At 38.6% G+C, this 22,327-nt stretch overlaps 1 long non-coding RNA gene across 1 annotated transcript; it reads left to right on the forward strand.

Annotated features, from left to right (window-relative positions):
* Positions 1 to 1,266: 1,266 nt before the first annotated feature.
* On the forward strand, positions 1,267 to 10,039 carry LOC120748036 (uncharacterized). The gene is made up of 3 exons (XR_005699281.1): positions 1,267 to 1,401; positions 9,116 to 9,227; positions 9,856 to 10,039. It is a non-coding gene; the product is annotated as an uncharacterized LOC120748036 (long non-coding RNA).
* Positions 10,040 to 22,327: the final 12,288 nt, after the last annotated feature.

The following is a 22,327-nucleotide window of genomic DNA, read 5'->3' on the forward strand; positions in this document are numbered from 1 at the left end:
CCCGGGAAATCCCCTTCTCCCCTCTCGTGATTCGTTCTTTGTTCAGAAGTTGACACCCCCTGTTACACCCCCGTGTTCCCTGGTTGGCTGATCCATTGTCGCCACCCCTGGATCCTCCCCCGTTTGTAAGTTGCTGTTTGGTTTGATCTGGGCTCTCTCTGGGCAGCAGTGGTCTGAGGCGTAGCTCCTTGCCAGACTCCCCTTTAATAAATCACCTTTTACCCTGCTCAAATAGAGTCAACCCTTTTTCCACCGCCGTAGTCGTGATGCCATCAGGTCCATCCGCCAGTGTGGGGAACCAAAAACCCACAGGGAGGAGGTGACTCACCCTGCCTGTAACCCTGACCGATCCACACTGCCGCAGTGCAGAACTGAGCTAGCCTGTGGTCAACACCTGCCAGGCATGAGGGACACTACGACAACTGTGTTGGAGGTTTTGTGCCTGTATTCATAAATATATGTAAAAGGTTTGCAGCTTTGAAATCCTTCATGATGAAATGCCCTGTCATTTTTAAATAGCTACCAGAAACAGTTTACTGGTGAAAGTGCTGTAAAGCATAATTGGGGGTTGGTAGGGAGGCTAGCTGAATGACGAAACACACCTACTTTCTGACTGTTGGCTTCTACTTAAGAAATTATCATTATTTTTACTATGACAATCAGAAGCAGCTACTACAAAATATTATCTGAATTAATGCCCACTTTTGGGGAACTGTGAATACAGAGAGAGCCAGATGGAGAATTCAGCAGAGTTCAGCACCCACCTTCCTCTTCTACTCCACTGGGATAGGTCATACTCCTTCTGGAGAGGAAATGGGATTGCTGTCATACTGATCTTTCTTTCCTGGATATCCTGCTTTCAGTTAATTGTCTACTACAACAACATGTGGTTAGTGACCCACCTTTGAACTGAAAGAGGGTACAGCAACTTATAGCAGTGCTCATGGCCAAGGTACTGAGACTGAGTTAAACAACAGCAAATATGCCTAAAAAGGAATGGATTAGTATGTCTGAAAGAGAGTAAAAACATGACCTATGGGCGAGGAGGAGAATTGAGCTAAAAACTGAAGGGTTGAACAAAGACAATAAGCAGATGGAAAAGAAAAAAGAAAGGGAAAGTGTGCAAATGTGAATAACTATGGGAAAAGAATTGCAATATTACTAATTTGTGCTGGGTTTTTGTTCTGCTCTCACTTCAAATTGCAATGCTCTGGTTTCCTGACAATTTTTTTCTATTTGTCAGATTTGGAAACTAAGACTCTCCAAGGTGTGAAGAGTGAAAACAGCCTCAGCACCACTGGCTCCTTCCTTGTAGAAAATTCTAGCATTGACTTCCAGAAGTTTCCTGACAAGGAGATCTTAAGAATATCTGGGCCTCTCACTGCAGACTTTACTATCAAGGTGAGGGTCATTGGTCATTGACATCTTAGAGCAACATAAAGTAAGACAAGATGTACTAGGAAGATGAAAGAGATTTTTCTAGACCTTAATTTTCTAGTAAAAGTTTATGACAAAGCCTAATCCAGGCTATCTCTTGAACTCTACCTGTAGTTGTTTATGGTTGCATATTTGATGAAAGCCTCACTGGAAACTCCTCAGGGGAGAGAGAGACTGCATTTATGTCAAGAAACACATAGCCAATATGTGCCCTAAAAAAAAAAAGATGAACTCAATTCAGAGACAGACTACTTTCTATATGCACTACTGAGCTACTTACAAATCAATGACATGCAGTTTTCTTCATCTGTGATAAGTCAAAAGATCTATCTTTGACATGTAGTTTGTTGGATGTAAACTAGTGTAGTTGCACAGAAGACTATAAGAGAGTGAAGAGTCCCATCCCCAAGCTCTAAAATAAATGGGATAACTTTGAGAAGTCATGGAATCATCTTGTTGCACTGGCAATAAGACAAAAATTATTTTTTCCCATTAGAGCGTTTCTGTTCTTCCAGGTAATATAAAACACATTGCTGGAAGCAATGCACACATTCTGTGGGAAAACAAACGTACAAAAATGAACATTTGGGATTTGCAATAAAATAAATCCTTCTCCAGTAGGTCCAAGGAATCTGAAGGATTTCAGCTGTAAAACTGCAAAACCTGCATCATTTCTAGGACTATGTAAATTTTTCACTATGAGATCCAGAGGTAGATGACATTTGCTTTAACATTGAGCTAATGGCAGCTAGAGGTTTGAGCAGTGAACTGGAAAATGCCCTAAGTGATTGTCCTGGGTTAAGCTGAGCTAGACTGGAATGGATTAGCTTGGTTAGTAGCACGGTTCTGTAGGCTGTCCCCTGCTCATTGTGGTATGTTAGCAGTTGAAAAAGCAAATTGAAATTTTCAGAACTCATTCACAAGGAGAAGGCTGAACTAAGGAATATGTTCCTTCCTCTTTACATGGCAAAACAAAAATGCCTTACTAAAATAACTACTGTTCAATTCAAAATATCTGAAACTCATTTGCCTCTTTTATAGACGATACAGAGATGGCAAACATCAGTGCAATGCACACATTATTTCTCACTTTGTTTTTTGGTTTTTGTTTAGTTTTTGTTTGTTGTTTTTTTTTTTTCCTGCTGTCTGTGAATTTCTGCCAGCCTAGTTATAATGTATTTGTGGGAAATGGCTAATAATGTAGACTGATTGCCCTGAAATAGTAACAGGAGGGTTGCACTCTTTTCCTTACTTTTCACTGCTGTCTTTTCTGTTGCCTTTTCTGACAGGGAAAATACCTTTATCCCTTAGTGCTTGCATTTCCTTCTCTATCAAAGCAAGGTAAAAAGTGCTAAAAGGAGTACCCTTTTAAATGATGACAGTCCGACCCATATGAGTGTACAAGTTTGCTAGGCATGGACAGAACAGACACTGCTGAATTGAAATGAAACTATTTTGAGTTCTGCTATGTGTTTCCACCTTTGAAAGTCAGAGTAACATGACTCATTCAGTGTTAAATCTGTTGCCCTTTTTGGATATAGAAAAGACATCAAAAACTCCAACTGTTCATGATTGTAGGATCTTTTCTAAGGTTAGAATTAAATTTTGCACTGGATTAGGCACTAAAAATTTCTCTTCTCCTGAATCACAGATAGTTTTTTAATCAACAGCTATAGAAGATACTTGGGCTATTACTTCATGCAACACAGATACTATACTGCACTATTGAGTTATTTTTCTAATCTTTTTTTTTTTTCCTTTCTGGATATTTATTTTGTTAGATTTTACCAGATACAGGCGTGCAGAGATGCGTATACAGATGTGTGCAGTCCAAGATGCTACCTCTCAGTTATGCCAGACTTGGAAATTGCTTTTCATACTTGCCTTATCCATGATTTTGCTTTCAGGTTTTGAAGTTTAAGTACTCACCTTAAAAAAAAATCAGACAAAATACTTTTCTGTGGTATTAGTGTACTTTCCTTACAAAGTGGGATCTCAAGATTTACTTTCTTGGACCAAGGCAGATTTTTATGGAAACAGAGCTAAATAAATTTGTAGATGTAGCAGAACCCTAGTTTTAGAATCATTGTCTCCAGAATTACTCTTGTAATCATTTTTGCAATCCTTTTCACTTGACCCTGAATGCTCTTATTCAGATAGGTCAAGTCACGCACCTCGATATAATTCAGAAGTAGAAACCCAATGTGAGAGTTGACACTTAACTTTTCTTTATCAACAACACAGAGTACTTTAAAATTACAAGAAGAAACCTCATGCTATTCCTGGAGGAGCAGACTTATATAATTACTGGATTTCTTCACTGTGTAATAGTCAATGTACATTCCTCATGTGCAAAACTCTTGGTAATCTTTCTACAAGATGTGTAAATAGTAGAAGTAATTCAGTAAAGCAGCTGTATTTAACAGAAAATGGTGTTATCACAAACTTGAAGAAGGAGCAAAGTTTTTCATGTTCCTATTTTTTATATTGATCATTTGAAGATTATAGTCTCCACTGTAAACTTTAATTTTTGAAAGGCAAAAGACATGGAAAACATGCCATTAAACTTAAATCCCACTAGAACTTCTTCTCCTAAATTCTGATGAATTCTCTGTTTTGGTGTTTTCAGTACAAAATTCTGGTTCACATGGATAGAAATGCCTCTTTCCTGTAAGAAAAATGTATCATTTTTGATATAATGCTGAAGAAATGAAGGTCCATTTTCATTGGGAAATCTGTCTATTTCTCTCTTATCTAGAGATAAGAGTAGTAATATCACAAAGGGGACATGCCCATCATGGAAGGGCTGCCCCTGATCTGCTCTGCTGACAGTGTCATATTTGCTCACTTGTCTGTGACCTAAAACATCTCCTCTGTTGATAATGTATATTTCAGACCCTAAACAGAGAATCTTGGGGTAGTCTGTTCATGTCACGATCTGCTCTCCTTTGAGCAGGATGAAGCAGTACTGTCAGATCTGGTCTGCAGATGAACATATAATGAGAACAGTCACCAGGTGACTGTAAATATGAAATGCATTAGTGTCAGGGAACCACTCAGTGGGACTGCCAGTGAAGAGTGAGTTTGGCAGAGCACAGCCTGTTAGGGTCTGCTACACTGATTGTTGCTGATTGTTGCACAGCTAGGGTGCTAGCCCTGTGGCTGAGGTGTGAGACAGCAAAGACCAAGGTCTAGTGTTAGTATTATCTAGGCTTGGGTTTGTTTTGGAGGAGAAACAATTGTAGGCCTAGATCTATGTTTATGTTGGTTTTGAATCCCTGGTATCTGTGAGGGTTCATTCACAGTGCCTGTCCAGACCAAGTCCTTTTCATGAGGGATGAATGAAGTTGGGTTGCACAAATGTTTGTCTGGAGACCTTTAGAGGTATTTGGATTAGGATTGCATTGTATTGATGTTGTCTTTTTGTATTGCTAGGACTGACAAGCCTTGGTGAAGGTCTGCTGCCAGGAGAGACTGATGCTTTTTTTTTTTCTTTTTGTGCTGGTGGCTGGGGTGTGCTGCTGGCTGATTTAGAAATGGTGTGGGCTGGGTTTGCTTGGGCAGAGTTACTGCTGAAATTAGGGTTTTGGCCACCAATTGTTCAAAAAGTCATAAAATGTATCTCAAAAGTAGGTGCTGAATTATACAGAACTCTAGAGCTGGCCAGACAACTGTTAGATCAACTGCAATCTAGCACTGGAAGAAAGTGCTGGTGAGATAAATGCATTTAACAACAGTCTAGGTTAGCAAAAGAAAATAAGGTTGGGACTTAGTCTAGACTTCCTGGGACTTGCAATGACATGCAGGAGATAATGCCTGTAACAGGCAGCCAGCTGGCAGAGAGGCTGATGGGCCTTGTCACTATAGGTCTGGGGTTGGATTAGTTGCTTTGAACAAGGAGCACATAGTGTTTACTTTGTGGCACGTTACCCACTGGATTTCCAGAGGACGAGAGCTACTAGATCTTTCTATGGGATCCCTGCTTTAACAAGACCACTTCATCTGGACTACTACCACCTCCACAGGGTATCAGGTTGTATTCTGTCTCTGTCAGTGATCTTTTGTACTATTGCATTTAATATTTTATTTTATTATATTTATTTTATTTTACTTTATTTTATTTTATTTTGATTTTTAATTATTTTTATTTTTAAATTGTTTTTAAATTTTAATTTTATTTCTATTTCTATTTTTTATTTTTTTATTTTTAATTTTATTTTAATTTTACCTTTTTTTTCCCGCTTCCTATTAAATTGTTTTTTCTGACTTGGAGTCTCTTGCTGGTTTTGCTTTCAAGCCAGCACCATATTAGGAAAAAATTTCTCACTAAAAGAGTGATTGTGCCCTGGAATTGTCTGCCCAGGGAGGTGGTGGAATTACTGTGTGTGGAGTTCTTTTAAAAAGACTGGACATGGAACACAGTGCCATGGTTTAGTTGATGAGGAGGTGTTAGGGTGCAGGTTGGAACTGATGATCTCAAAGGTCTTTTCCAAACTAGTTCATTCTGTGATTCTGTGAAAGTGGTAAGGACTGCTCTGATGTTAGAAAGGAATGCTTCAAATTCCCCTGAAAGTTAAAGAAAGTTGAGGATGATATCTGGGGAGTTGCCATGCACAAATGCAGGGATGAGTGTTCTGCAAAATCTGGGTACTTCTGAATTCAGTTATTAATAAATTTAGATAGGCTTTTATTTGCAAATATAATGATCAATTACCTTTTTTTCTAGTTCAGTAACCTAAATGTGCAAAACTCATTGTTAGTTAGAGGACTAAAGATTCTCAGGTGATGGCCATCTATATTTGGATCTTTGGCTTTTCTCATAGCTACAAGGGTGTTGCTAATACTACAAAGGCAAAAAATTTCATCAGACTACAGAGCTGAGTATTTCAATGTGTGGGATCTGGCACTGTGCAGTCAAACTGATGCCTTAAGCTTTAGCTTTCATTTTCATTTTCAGATTCTGCGCTGCCTAGGGATGTAGCTCTGAGCTTCATATTTAGTGCTAGTAAGCTCCCTTCACAGAGTAGGTAGACAAAATAAGTCCTCTTCCTGCTGGAGACCAAGGACAACTTTCAGTTCAAAAGCGCAAACAATGGTGGACTGAAGGGAGGAACAAGAATGATGGGACCTTCACAACCTGAAGCTGTAACTGGACAATTAAACCCCAATATGCAAATGGACCAAAACTTATAAAAGTGTAAGATCTTGTGACCCCAAGGCCATCTTTCTTTGGTGGCCACCCTGGGTGCAGCCTTGGTTAGGCTCCTAACCTTGGTCTTGCCCAAGGTGGATATAAGAGGCCTTTCAATAAATAGCTTATTTTCTAGCTCTGTCCAGTCTCGGTTTCAGGTCAGCCTTCCTAAGGCATCAAAACCACAACATTTCTTACAGCATTTAGCTATTAAGTCTCACTCTGAACTTTTCAGGGCTCAAGTAGCCAGTGATGTTTCTTCCTGGATAAAGATCTTAGCTTTAACAAACAGTCAAACAAAATCAAGTTTTTGCTATGTGGAATCACTGTTTATTTTTCCTCTTCTGCTTACAACACTCCTTAAAAATACACAATATCATGTATGCCTCTTTTATTTGCTTGTTTTGTATAATTTGAGCTTATGACTTTGGCTCATTGTAATTTTTTTCCCACCTATGTTGTTATCATGGCTGTATGAGTGACTTCCACATTAAGCTGGAAAAGACGGTACATCTGTCTTTTCTCTGTGTCAAAACAGACAGATAACTCCAGATATGCAGACACAGTCTGCAGAGAAAGAAACTTTTTCTTTCTTCCTGATTTTTTTTTTTTCAATGTAAACTCTTTTTTTCTCTCTTTCCTTTTTTAGTAGCCAATGTGTGAGCTCTTGGTCTATTCTTCATGATTCATTGCAGCCCATACTGCTGAGTAGATCTGAGCTTAGGAATCACTGATGATCCTTTTAAAACAAAGAGTAAAAGCAGAATTCTCCCCAGAGAATGCCTTTCCTTTGCATTGAGATCAGAGGCCTCCCCAGATGGCTTCCAGCACAACAGAATTTTTTTCCCAGGAGTTCCTGAGGCTTTCATGAGACCCTTCTGAATTGTGTAATTAATGCACCATCCCAGCACAAGGAATTAGATATCCTGTTTCTGACACACACATTCAAACATTGATCTGTGCAAAAGGCCTCCCATTTGCTGAAGCAGTTGTATTGCTACAGCTGGTTTGGGTTTTTTTCCTTTTGAGAATTGACATCACTAATTAAAAAAGGGCAGCCTTAGTCTCAGTGGACCAGACTTCATACACACATCAATATTCTTACCCTCCTCCTGCTCTTCAAAATATATCTTGATTTTTAATCATGTTGCTGTCCACCTACAGGGGAAAATAAAACAAACAACCCAAGTTACAAAGTTCATCTCAGTTTGTCATAATTTTGCTTCTGTTTCACAAACCATTCTTTGACAGTGTCTCTTAGTATTTGGAAAGATAGAAGAGTAAGGGAAAAATGGTGTTTCCAAAACTAGGAGACTCATTTGAAACATGAGAGAAAAAAATGGAAAAGGGGGCAATGGTTAAACAGTTTAAGCTGTCTGAAAAAAAAAGGGGGGTGGATTGCTCCTGAGAGCAGCAGTGTCTTGGAGAAGGGTCCATCTTTTCTACTTGTGATTTGGCCGTTTTCTCTACTGTGATAGCATTATGCCACTGATGCAGAGATGTTCAAGTCACACTGAAACACTGTGTCCTAGGACAAATCATCAAATAGGAGAGGTTTTTAGTAGCAGATTTTTGGTTTTCCCCTGCCAGCTGTTCATGTAGAGGCATACAGGTAAGGACAAGGGATAACCTGCTGAGATTTAAGTCCTCATAACTGAATTAATCAGCAGAGACATCAAACAGGAAGGATTTTTACTGAGCCAGGTGTAAGTGGTGGTGCTTTACCAGTGTGAAGGTCTCTGGAATTGCAGTCCTTGCACTACAAACTCTTGTTTATGTGGGACATCCATTCAGCACTTCTAGTGCTTGCTTTTAAGCTCAGGTGGTTTGTAGGCTCTGAAGAGTTTTGCAGACATACACTTAGGCCCAGCCAAGATTCCATGCCTGTGACTGAAAGAAGCATTTTACAAGCTAAATAATGTAAGCAGAATAAAAAAAACTTCATTATAATGACAGTGCCACAAAGGAGAATGAAATAAAGACCTCACCTCAGGAAAAAAATGGTGAATTAAAGTTATTATACTGTTTATTATTTATCACAGTGTAGCCTCCCATGTTTTAGTCTATACTATCAAGTGTATTATAATTGTTTTTTAGGAAACAATAAAGATCTAAAATCTCTGTCCATGTGCCTGAGACAGTAGGTAGTGGAAGGTGATTTTCTGATTCATTAAACATCTGTCCCTATCCTCTGTCCCTGTAAGATCATTCAGTAGCACTAATCATACATTTGCCATGCACTCATTATTTCAGAATGTGGTCTCAAAATGGTCACTGGTTTTGCCCAGAAATTTATTTAACCATGTTTTGAACCCAAGATTTTGCCATCAATCAATGCTTTGTTTTTATATTTAGTTTTCCTATTGCAAAGTATATCTGGTATTTCATGAAGCTTCAAGTTGTCTCCAATCTGCAAGATGCTTGTGGTGGAATACTTCTTTCCAGCATTTGTGTTAGGTTCACTCTTTGATATAACATCTTTTTCAGATCCATTATGCTGGTGCTGCTGACAGTTCCGTCCAGTTCATCTTCTACCAACCTATCATTCACAGATGGAGAGAAACTGATTTTTTCCCTTGTTCAGCATCCTGTGGTGGAGGTAATGAATTACCACTGTATTTCAGAAGCTGTCATCTGCATACATGACCTGTCCCAATTGCTGCCCTGAGTTTTGGACCTTAAAAATGGACAAAATCTAAAAATCTAAATTGTTACAACTAAATAAAGGGAGGGATTTAGCAACGTGGTAGTGACCTGTAAATTTTCAGCATTGTGCCAGACTGTAGAAAAAGTACATCTTGATAGCTGTGTGTCTGCATTTAATGCTACAGCTGTCAACCATAAGGGCTGATGGGATTGGGGCTTACTTTTGGTAAAACAAGATGTCTCCATTCATCCGTACCTGTTCCTACCAGCAGGTCTGTTCTCTATACTGAAACTAAGGGCACAATTCTTGGTGACTAAGAAACCTCAGCCCTTGTTCTTTTCTTTGTTTTCTCTAGAATTCTGAATTCTTGTTTGACTATACTGGTTAGCTTTTGTTTCCTACTACATATGATTTACATTGCTGTTTTCAATCTGGCCTGTAAAACAGCAGCGGTTATGTCCAAAAACATTGAAGCAAGCTGAAATTAGTTTTCTTTTTCCAAAACAGAACTTAGATACATTTCAGAGCCAGACAGGAAGAACATCACATCTCACATTATTTATTCCTCTGTGTATCGCAGGTTATCAACTGACATCTGCTGAGTGCTTTGATCTGAGAAGCAATCGGGTAGTAGCAGATCAATACTGTCACTATTATCCTGAAAATATCAAGCCAAAGCCAAAACTTCAAGAGTGTAATCTTGATCCTTGTCTGGCAAGGTTAGTTGGCTTTTTTTTTAAAGGAGACTGAGCTCTAAAGGAGTAAAATAAAATAGGAAAATATTCTGTTGGTGCTTCTCACAGTGTCATTCATCCTACATAGTTCAATCTCTCTCTCATTCTAAGAATGCACTGTGTAGAACACTTCCATTTAGCACCTTCACATAGCAAAGACTGATTTGAAATGGTTGTTTCTTCCCCTCAGAATGTATTTTGCCTCATTAATTGTTACCAAGTATGAGAAAATTTGTCCTTGATACCATCCCCATGATCAATACATTTTTCTTAAGTGTTAGTGAGATGGAAAAAAATCTTTTTGCATGAAAATTATTGTCATCACAATAAGATAAACTATTTTTATGGTATTTTAATTTTTTTTCTCCTTAATAAAAATCTTACTTGCATTTGTGGCCGCTTGTAAAATGTAATGAATGATTTTGTTCTAGTTAAAAATGTCCTTTGGCCCTGCATGAAAGTCTCGCCTCATCAACCCCAGAGAATCCCAAATGGGTAAGGTTGGAAAGGACCACAGGGGGTCATCTGGTCCAACCTTCCTGCTCAAGCAGGGCCCAGAGCACATGGCACAGGATGATGTTCAGATGATTCTTGAATATCTTCAATGAGAGAGACTCCACACCCTCTCTGGCCAATCAGTGCCAGTTCACTAGCATTTCCTTGTATTAAGGGGCAACATCCTGTGCATTCTTCCTTAGAAGATTAATAGTAAAAATAGTAAGATCAGATAGTCAGATATTTCATGTATAAGAATAGAAAGAAAACTACAAAAAAGACTAATTGTTTGTTGCACTGACTGTCCTGAACTTCAATGGGAATCCACCTGCTGCCACTCAATAAGCAGCAAGCATTTATTTGTGCAATCTAAATCTTTTGGTCCTCTTGAGTGACCTTGCTAAAAGATGATTAAGCCCAGCAGGCATGTCAAGGATGCTCTAAAGCCATTTTATCTCCAGCTTCTTTCCCTCCAGGCTAGTTTCTTACCAAGTTTGATAAAATGAGTTCAAGCAAGCATCACCTAAAATGTTGCTGTGTCACTTCAGATTGCTGGAGGTGATCAAAGAAAAAAGATGTCCTAATGAGAAAAAGGATATGTAAGAAACCTGTGGGGCAATGTATTCACCTGACTGAGGATGGTTGCTGCTCAAACCAGGTGTACCAGCTTTAGATAGCTAGGCATTATCAGAGCAGAACAAACCACTCTAAGGCAAAGATAGATTTTACTTCTTATAGAAAGTTTTTTCTGAAGTTCACTTACCTTTTCTGGAGTTAACACTCGGATTTCTTTGTCATTGAAGACACCTTTACCCAGAGCGTATGGCAGTATATATGTCTTTGTTCCTATAAGAACATTTTGGTAGACACAGATGTCAGTAGAGGCCAGAGATGATCAGGTAGAAGGCTAAAACATTAATATCTTAGGAAAAGGATTGCTGAAAAATATGAATCAATACGGAACCTATCTTCTAGAGTCTCCTGTCACAGTCTCAGTGAGAAAGTAATTTTTATGTAGTTGCTTTATTTTATTTTTCTTTTTTTTTAATTCTAAGATGCTATTTTTTGAACATTCTGTTCTGAGTCAAATATGTAATTTGCTCCTGGAATTTGTGTGGTGGATATTTTCCAAACTTTTCTCAATGATTTTAAATGACATATTCTCAAATGGTAATGCAGATGACTGGATGGTACATGGGAGAGAAGAGAATAAAAAAAATAATAGCTGGGCAGATGTCAGGAAGCGATTTTGCTTTATATAAGACATAACAAGACAAAGTTGTTGATATAAAGACCCTGAAGGGAGGGAGAGTCATTTAGAAATACAGCTATGCCATCCCAGAGGAACTGGCTTGTTGGAAACTTCTTCACAGTATGCCAAATTTCAAATTACTATTTTCAAAAGTGCCCTTGTAAAGAATTCAAGAATCAACAACCCAAGGGAAAAAAAAAAAAAAAAAAAAAAAAAAAAAACAATAAGAAAAAAAAAAAAAAAAAAAAAAGGGAATCTGTGGTCACTTCTGGATTCCTGATGGTTTCTTACAGCCAGGAGGGCGTCTTTGCTCTGCAGTGTCTTTGCTGTGTGGAAGCTGCTCTGCTCCACCAGTTTAAAACTAAAAAGCTAATTTTTCCTGGCAAACCCAGTTCCAGTGAGGCATAGCTGATTAGTGATTGCTGACTGTTCCTATGGTGTGTTAATGAATGCCACAGAAAATTATCATTGAAGACCACAGTGGCACTGAATAAAGGAACTGAGAGTGGTTGCTATAGGAAAGCTTACACTAAAATTTTCAGCAACAGGTAAGCTGAAAGACAAGTTTAAATGAATGTCAAAAGTATTGTGTGAGCCTGCAATAAGTTGCCTCTTTAGGTTTAGTGCATAGAAAAGTTTTACTTCATTGTGTTTACTACGGCAATAATCAACAGTATTGCTGGCATCATGAACAGCAAAAAAGCTTAGTCTCAATAAACATGGGAAAGTATGTGGATGGTTATTTATCAAACACATAAAATTTATACATATTCATTTTCCAGCTTAAGTAGAGGCAGGCACATAAACTGTTCATCCAAGTCAGACCAGTAATTCCTGTCTCACAGAATACATGGTACATGATGACTCTGAGTGCCTTTTAATCCCTACATATCAGTGCTCTATTCAGCCTCTCTTACCAAACTTGTTTTGGATCCAGTTAAATCATGCCTTACAAAGTAAAAAGGAAATATCTTTTTGTTTACAATCCATTATGATTTTATAGCAGTCTGCTTTTGACTCGCAAAAATAAGTATATATGCATATTATCTACTGATGTAAACAGAAGCCAGTTCAATCTAGTCTGTAATAAATCGCCAAGCCAAATTCAGTAAATCAAAATTTAGAATTTTATTTTGAGACTTAAACACAGTCTCCAGTAGCCACAATTAAAAGGGACGGCGTCGAATCCCGGGATTTCGGCACTGGGTGAACACGGTAACTGACTCTGTCAGCCTGTCACCCCCTCTGTTCACAAATTGGGTCCAATACCGCTGGTTTTTATACAGTCTTCTGCTGAGAGCGGACTGAGACAGTAAGACTCTTGCTTCGTGGTAGCTTTTTTAGATATTCGTGTTCGTGTCTGGGGTCCATTGAATGGATTCTCAGAGCAGAACAATGTCATGATTGCCGTGTCTGGAGAAGGTTTGGAAATGTTAACATCGGGCTGGAACAGAAAAGATATCGATTTGATTTAATCATTCGGTCGTCAGGGCACCCATCTCCCTTTTCGGTCCTTTTGTGCCTTTCTGTAGGATTGTTCCAAAGCGGTTCCCGGCAGGAATTCCTCGTGTCCCTCTGTGCAGTTTTAGTCTCAGTTAACCCTATACACACCTTTAGGTTTACTGATATTAAACCAAACTTAAAGCAGATCAATTTTACATGGTATATTATTCCATTTTACAGTGAATCAATTACATATCATATTGCTTAACACAAATTAACTTTAGGACATATATCACATAGTCCACTCCCCTTCTATATGGCAAAATCCAACATTAGTATTTTGCCTATTTAATTAACTGAAGATCTTTAAACTACCCCAAACTTCACAGACTGGAAGGTATTTTTAGCTTTCATAATAAATATGGAATGGAATTTTTTCCTGCTTACAGAAAAGGTTTATTCGTATCTGACTTGGTGTGCTAAACATTTATTTAGGACAATTCTAAGGTGCTATAAGCAGAAGGTACATTTGCTTTGTAATTCCAAGGCTTCCCCTCAAAAAGCAATTTTGACAAATGTGAAAAAGGCTGCAGCCCCACCCATCATTCAATTGCTCACCAGAATATTGTCAGTACTTCTAGATTTCATTTTCAGCTTTTAGATGGCATTCCTAGCCATGCCATTTTGCATTTTTACCAGCCTCCCATATTTCTTGTCTATTGCCTCTACATGTTAATGTGGGAGTTTCTGAGTCACAAAAGCTCAATCCATTTTTACCCGGAGATTTCAAGGTCATATAGAGATTTTAAAAGCAATGTCAGCAAAGATTCTAAAGTCATAAAGCAATTGTCTAAACATTTTGTATTAACAAGCCTCTAGTATAAAGTGGGTTTTTAAATACTTCACTTCCTGGAGTTTGTCTAGAGTTTAGAAATAATGTTTATACCTGTGGAGAGTTTGGGGGATAATCTCTCATTCCAGCAAGGTTTTCAGCATCCAGAGACTTGAAGGAACTCTGAGATACGCACTGTTAATGGAGTCCTCCAGCAAAAATTTAAACTCCTCTTCCTGCTCATCAAAGTTTTCCTTTTAGCATTCTCATTTCAATATCCATACTGGGCGGTGGCAGAGGTGGGCCAAAAGAAATTTTAAAATTACAAAAAAGAAATTTAAAATTAAATTTAAATTGTAATAAAATTGTAGCTTTTAGTTGTTAATTTTCAGCTAACCTAACAAGAACACTGAAGTACAAGTAAAAGTATTCAAAAGACACCAGGTTATTATAACCATTCAGAGTGATTTTAAGTAGTGAGAAGTCCATAATATTATTGGCAATGTGAAAGTGGAGCTGAAGATGGAAAAGGAGCTGGTCGCAATGGCAATGTTCTGGTAATAATAATCAGGGTCACCTGAGTTCAAGAGCAGGCTAAAGATGAGCAGCAGTTAATTCTAATGCCTAAAGAGATACATTGCTTCTTAACACAAGTAGTTGAAACCTTGAATTCTTGGACCGGGCAAAAGTAACCTAAATTAATCCAGAAAATAATTTTGTCAGAATGGGCAGGGAAGCTGGGCCAGTAAGCACTTGTCAAGCACTTAAAAGATGTGAATAGCAGAGCAAATTCAGCTCTAAGGGGACAATACACATTCATGAAACACTGAAAGAAAGGCAGAAAAGAGCTGCCAGGATGCTTCTGATAAGAAGCTGTAAGGTGGGAAAATATATCTTGTGCTGCTATGAGCATCAAATGCAGATATCTGTCTGCCCAATATGAAGTTACAGGAAAATTAGTCTATTTTAGGTCCTAAAGGACACCAAAACTGCAGCAAGTAAATGGTCATTTACAGAGATTTTCACTGATTATTCAGTTGTTAACATTCAGTGGTGTTAACTACTTAGCAGCTCATTCCCTCTTTGTATCAAACACTGCTCATCCAAACCACCAGAAAATACTGAACTGAATAAAAAAAGGAGATGTTTAAAAGCATTACAGTCATGTTGCCGGAAGGAATTACTTTTTCTGCTTTTGACTGGAAACACATCTTTCAACACTGTGAGGAAATAGGTTTTTAGCAGTCTATGGCAGTAGTAATTAAACCACGCGTTGCTTAGAATTTAACATCTCTGCATCATAAACAATACATTTTTTATAAAGGTAAGATATTGTCATGCCAAACAGACATTCTGGTTAAAGCAAGAGCAGGGGTTTTTTTTGTAGGCTGACACAAAACAAAGGCTTTCTCTATAGTGTTTTTGATTCATAAGTAGGTTTTTAAAGCATCCACTGATATGCCATTTTTAAACATTTAAGCAGGAGACATTGGCTTTTGCCATTCTGTAGAGTACTAAGAGCATATAAAAGGATATATAAATACAACGTACATGGTAGTTCTTCAAGATCCACACTGATAGCATCCAGAAACCAGCAAGGCAACTGAGAATTACCATTTCACTGCAAAAGTAGGCACTGAAACCAATGTTGCCTGTACTTCTGGTGTTACTGTAATCTGCCCCCGCTCTGAAGGGAAAAAGTAATAGATTCACAGAATAATACATCGGAGGCATTAACAGATACCATTGCTTTGAGGGCCTCATTAACACAAGAAAGTGTTCTTGTGGCGCAAGGAGATAATGTCAGTGTGGCATCTTCAGAGATCGCTGAAGTGCAGTGTCACACACCACCTCAGCATCAGGATTTGAAGTGCTAAATGGCAATCTTTTGCACAAGATTGTTGTCCGTCCAGTGATAATCATGGCTTTCACAGAGATGCTGGCTTGGATGCTAAACTACTGTCTTTTGTGGTGAGCACTTTCATGTCTTCCAGCACAGACAACCCAAGCTACTTTAAGTTTTCATTATGATTTTTTCACTGCTAATAATGTCTTAAACATATTCTGATGCTTAGATGGCACAGTCCATGCCATGCAGATCATTTACTCTCAGGTCTGACAGATTTCGATTAAGGCTTAAATCTTTGTGTGCAAGCGCGCGACTGGAAAGAGGTGTAATGGGTACAGCCACCCAGGAGCGTGGGCAGCCTTGCAGCTGTGAGTAAGACACCCCTGGCAAAACAGAGCCCTCAGGAGAAGTGAACGCTGTGAACCAGAGGCATGTGACTGTCCTGCAGGCTAGGCAGTGGCACAGCAAGGGTGCGGGAGAGCAGCACAGGAGTAGCAGGTGGTCCCCTGAGGCACCATGAGAGCAGATGTCCTTTCCCTTTGCTGGCTCCTCTTTCAGTTCTACTGTTATAAATGAAATCGACCAAATTCGATAAATCAAAATTTGGAATTTTTATTGTGAGACAGAATAACAGTCTCGGACAGCCACAATTAAAAGGACAGCGTGGAGCCCGGGGTCACCGCTGGGTGAACAATGGTAACACACTCTGTCAGTTTGTTACCCCCCAAGTTTACATTTTTGGTTTGCAGCAGCCTCTTTTTATACACTGGATCATGGAGAGAGGCTCGGGATGTCGACGGTCCTTCCTCCGAGGCATCTTCATTAAACATGCAGGTTTCAGTTCTAAGAGTCTGAATGGATCAGCGGAGAAGGACAATGCTGTTAATGGTCGGTTCCAGGTGTGGTGTGGAGATGTTAATTCCAGCCGGAGACCATCTAGATACGGATCTGATACAATCATCGGGTCCTCCGGGCTATCATCCCCGTTTTCCGTTGCCTTTTGTTTCTTTTCCACGATTCCTGGCAGTGACAGTCTTCTGTCCTCCTTTCTGGTAATTCCAATCAAGCTTTCCTCGTGTCCCTCCCATGCCTTTTCAGGCTAGAGAAATTCTTGTATTTTATTAAGCCACCTTCCCCTGAGTTAACTCACAAAATGCTATTTTAAACAAAACTTAACTTCCAACATGCTAGTTTATACAGAACTTATATAGGTTGTATTACATTTTATATTCTATTAACACGAATTAACTTTAGGACATATATTACATTCCTTTTTAATGATTCCCAGCAGAGGCATGTTTGTGTCTGCCTTTCTGGTAATTCTAATCATGTTTTGTCTCGTGTCCCTCCCCTGTCTTTTCAGGCAAGAGAAATTCCTGTACCTTTACTGAGCTACTTTCTTCTGAGTTAACTCATAGCATATTGGATTAAAACAAAACTTATACTTATAAGGAAGGTATTATATTTTATATCTTTTAACACGAATTAACTTTAGGACATATATCACATCTACCCTGCTTGGCTCAACAGGTTCTAGCCTGAGACTCGTCAGCATTCAGGAGAGAGAGCTGGGAAGGGCTGGCCTTGTCAGAAACAGAGTCACTAGGGAGGTAGAAGAGAAAGGCACTCAAGCTTGTCACCTGTGCTAAATCAGGTTAAGGGGGGAAAGGAGCAACTGGGGGGGAGCTGACCAAACGTGTCTTCCAAGGAATGCAGCTGTGGAAACTCATCCCAGGGGAAAGCTGAATGTTAGCAGAGATAGCAGATCTGACTGCAATACTCTCACCTCTGGCATACTGGCATGTGCAGCTCCCATTCCAACCATACGTGTGCCTTGGAAGAGCAACTGTGCTGAGACTGCCTGCTCTCCAGAGGAAAAAACAATGTGCAGAATGTTTGACAGGACTTGGTCTGAAAGGCATGGGATATTGCAGACCTATGAGACAGAACAGCTCTGCAGAATAATTTGCTTTGTGCTCCTGCTCCTGCTCCTGCCAAATCTCTTGATGTTTTGTGAATGAGTCCTGTTAGCTACTTGCACATACTTCAGTGAAGGAATTATTATTTCCTCTGCTCATTTAGGACACCATCCCCTTTGCATTGTCTGGGCAATGTGCAGTAAATAAACTCCATATAGTAGATCTCTTCCGTCTTGTTTGTAGGAGCATGATGGACTGATAGATTCATGGAATTTAAACCACTTTGTCCCATCAAAAAGTAAGAATACACCAAAGCAATCTCTTAAGGTTTTTTTGAAGAGTTAACTTAGTCTTACAGCTTTTTTTATGGAACACATACAAAAAACCTCACACAAGGCTAGCTAGAAAAGTGCAGATGTCATTAATAATACCATAACCATCTGTTCTTCTGTTTTATCTTTAAGACAATTGTTTTTTTAAACCATAAATTAAACCATTGTGTATTATTGTGGGGGTCTATTTCCTTGCTATGACTTTATAGCTGTGATTCATTTTTCTTGAAATTACAGAATGAGGGACTTTGGCAGCCCCTCATGTATGCACAAAGACAGTGTCAGTAAATCTGTAGAGCTCAATATTGCTTACAAAAATGCAATTTTTTCATGCAAAATTTTTTGAGGGTCACATCTTTCCAATTACAATATTAACCTAGAGCTTTTTAAATGTTAGTTAATATTCATAACAGTGTTTGAATGTGGTAAAGTTATTTCTATCTGAACGGTCTTGGAAGTAATGCATTCTAAAGCATGGAGACCTGGATTATGCACAGGCATTATGTTTATTAGAAAGAAAACAGTTTTCACTGCAGTGAGTGAGAAATGTTTTGAAATCTCCTTCTTTCTTAGGCAGTAGATGTTTTTATAGTGTAATTATTTCATTTCTAAACGCACTATGTTAACCTTTTTTTCCAACCACTTCTCAGCAAGCTGATGAGCTGGAAAGTGCGAACAGTTTCAGAGAGGAACTTCAACAGCAATAGTAGAAGAGTCAGGAAAACAGCAAATTCCCAAAAGTAGGGGCAAAAAAACCTCACAAAAAGCTCCCTTCTATCTTCTTAAAATATAAATACACAATTCCTCCACATTCTCCAGATGTTTACCCATCAAGCTAATTCTGAAAGGAGTTGTTCATTGACCATACTCTAAATGACCCATTTGTCTTTTCCAGAGTTTCCCAGTGCCAGAACAACCTCTCCTAGACTTTTAGATTTTTGTGGGAACAAGCAGCTCTTCAAAGATACAAATATGCGCACTCATGCAGAGTTCCTGTGACTGCAGTGGCTGCTAATCTTATAAGGAGCTGCCTAGTCCCTCTCACACACTTCCAGGGCTCCAGCTGCTTCCAATGCTTTAGCTGGAAAATTCCAGCACATTGACCTGGAGCTGACTCCTTGCTGTGGAAACACAATGGGATCCATTCTTCTATCTTGGACAAATTATGCATGTAAAACCCCTGTCGACTGAAAGGAGAATAGACCCCTTTAGGCCTGGCCTGACAAGACTCCTTTGAAAGCTTACAGCACTTTTCAGTGAACTGTGTTGTGGATGGAGAATACTTTCTCCCTTCCCCCTCCTTCACTCCTTCCCCCTTGCAGAAATCCATAGCAGCATACCTACTATCTCTCATCTATAAAAAGCACCTGAAAACCACCTTTATTCTTGATAAGCAGTTTCAGCTCTCCATAACTTGGAGGAAGAAACACTTTTTATTTTAAAGCAATTTGTACTCATGCCTTGATTTTTCTATCTACTTGCCCCATCCAAATACCCAAGTGGCTTTGATGAGGGTGATAAATGAGGTCCTCTGAGATCATCTGTTTTATTTTAAAAGATATGCCTTATAACTGGGAGACAACATAGTTAATGTTACACTGAGTCAAAATTATAAACAGTGCAGACAAGATACGACATTTCAGACTAGCAATTCAGTGAGACAATGTAGTTGCCAATGAGACAAGTGCTATCCATCTCACACATAACTGGCATGATAATATTTCAGATAATCCCTAATTTGGATCTATGCTATTGCCATCTATAACTTTTAGATGTTATATTGTAACACCACACCAATAATAGTACAGCAAAACAAGCCAACTAGTTATGACAAACAAAAAAAATTCAACCTGACATTAATTTTTTCTCAGGCTCCTTCTTTCCTCCCGGAAAAAAAAAAAAAAAAAAAACCACAAACCAAACTAAAACAAAACAAAAAACAAAACCAAGATGGTCTGGATTCATTTAAGGTAAAGAGACAAGAATTGCAGGTTTAAATTCTTGCACTGTGATTACCCAGATATCTAATCCTGGCCGCCATAAAAGCAGAGGTTTTACTTGATGGGCAGAAACAACCATGTAATGTTTATAAGAAGGATTTTACTTAGCCTTCTCTGAAGGAGATAGAAGCTCTCTTGTTGTCCTCAGTGACTTTGCTCCAAGAAAATATTAAGGACAGAAACATTCTTTTTTGGTGCTAGATAATAAAAATAGAAGTTAAAATAATGTTTGGGTCATTTTTAGCAATAGATTGGTTATTAAAATATATATATATATTTATAAGGAAAAAAGTACTAACCAGTAAGATATTCTTTGAATTACTCAGAAAAAGTAGGATGGGAGCTTATTTTTCTTAAGGGGGGTGAAAACATAAGTAAAATATCTTGGTTTGTTGGTTTATAATACTATAATACAAAAAGTTGTGTAAAGTAGTACAACATTGTAATACGCAAAAGTTGTATCATGTAATCATTTAGTGTTTATTTTATTATGTGTACCTTCTACTCAGAGGGTTGGCATTATTGTTCCTAACAGTGATGGATACAAGCAGATCATGCCCTATGACCTCTACCATCCCCTTCCTCGGTATGTAAAACAGTCAACCAGATGCTAGGCTTAACAAATCCATTTTCTTTTTCTTTTATTCTTCTCTGTACTTCTACTTTGCTCTCAGGCTAAATTAACAGATGCTGTTTTTCACTTGCTCTGGACTCTTACAGATTAATGTAGAGATGTTCAAATGCCAACTTGTAATAAATTTATCAAAGCAGAATTGAAATTGTAGCCTATATGAAGGAGAAATGCAGATTTGTTAGGTGTGTGGTCCCTTTCTTTCTCCCATTTTTCAATCCCACTTTCCCTTTTCTCTCACAACTTTCCTTTTCTTGACCTTTACTCCTCTCTGAACAAAACTATAATCTGTGGTTTTGTTATGAACCACAAGAGTTTGTCTCCTTCATCCCCATTTTGCTGTTTTTTGCATGCCTATAATTTATGAGGTTTTGGATTTTGACGATATTATTGTAGTTTTCCGACCCTACAAACCCATGCTAATGCATTTTCCTGGAGCATTTATTCATTAGCTTTTCAAAGAAATAGGTGATCAAGGCAGGAATAGATCGAGACCCGATTTTTATAATTTATTATCTCAAAACTAAAATGTCTTTAATGTAAAACTCATGATTTTCATGGAAATAATCAGATGAGTAATTATTCTTAAAGCAGTGAATAAGACTGTTGATGATAAAAATGTTTCCTAGCTGAAGGATAATAATCTCTGGCTTTTGAAATACTGCCTGGACATTCAAAAGTATTGTGCCGTGTTTTCTTCTTCATTAATTTGTTGTGTCATGGACTGTGAAATCACTGAAAAAACCCTCTAGACAACTTGATAGTCTCATCCAGGTGAGGAAACAACCTCCCTCCAACTGTACTGCGGCCTGATGCACAGAACTTTCAGCATCCATGTACAAATGCAGTGTGTTCACACTCCACAATCTCCAGCTAAATCATGGACCAATCTTCAACTGAGTAAGACAAGGAGCAGAACAACTTACTAGCCAAGAATTGTGGCTGCCATTCATGTTCATCCTTTAACATCTGTGCCATTAAGACTAGTCTAATCTCTTCCCAGATAAATACTTATGTTCATGTGCAAATAGTCATCATGGTTTCAAATATTTCTGAGATACACTTACGAAATATACCCCTGCATCTAATTCCTTGTCTTTTAGAATGCATTTTTCTTTGTTATTAATTTAAAAAAAAATCCCACATGCATACCTCCTAGCCTCAAAAGTTAAACCAGTTAGCAAGGAACCTGGAAGCTAAAATACAAATACAGGATTTAACAATCTAGCTTAATTAAAAAAAAAAAAAAAAAAAAAGGAAAAGGGCACAAACACTGACACAACTTTGTACACAAACACTTTGTGTACAAAGGGCACAAACACTGACAAAGGACAGGGAAAAATTTGTATCAGAAGGTGATTCAGCAGTACTTAATAGTGGGGGAAGGTGCGGAAAGGTGCGGGAAGGGAAGGTGCGGGAAGGGAAGGGAAGGTGTGGGAAGGGAAGGTGCAGGAAGGGAAGGTGCGGGAAGGTGCGGGAAGGTGCGGGAAGGTGCGGGAAGGGAAGGGAAGGGAAGGGAAGGTGCGGGAAGGGAAGGTGCGGGAAGGGAAGGGAAGGGAAGGGAA

The sequence above is a fragment of the Hirundo rustica genome, unplaced genomic scaffold (assembly GCF_015227805.2).
Source record: "Hirundo rustica isolate bHirRus1 unplaced genomic scaffold, bHirRus1.pri.v3 scaffold_451_arrow_ctg1, whole genome shotgun sequence".
Taxonomy (NCBI): domain Eukaryota; kingdom Metazoa; phylum Chordata; class Aves; order Passeriformes; family Hirundinidae; genus Hirundo; species Hirundo rustica.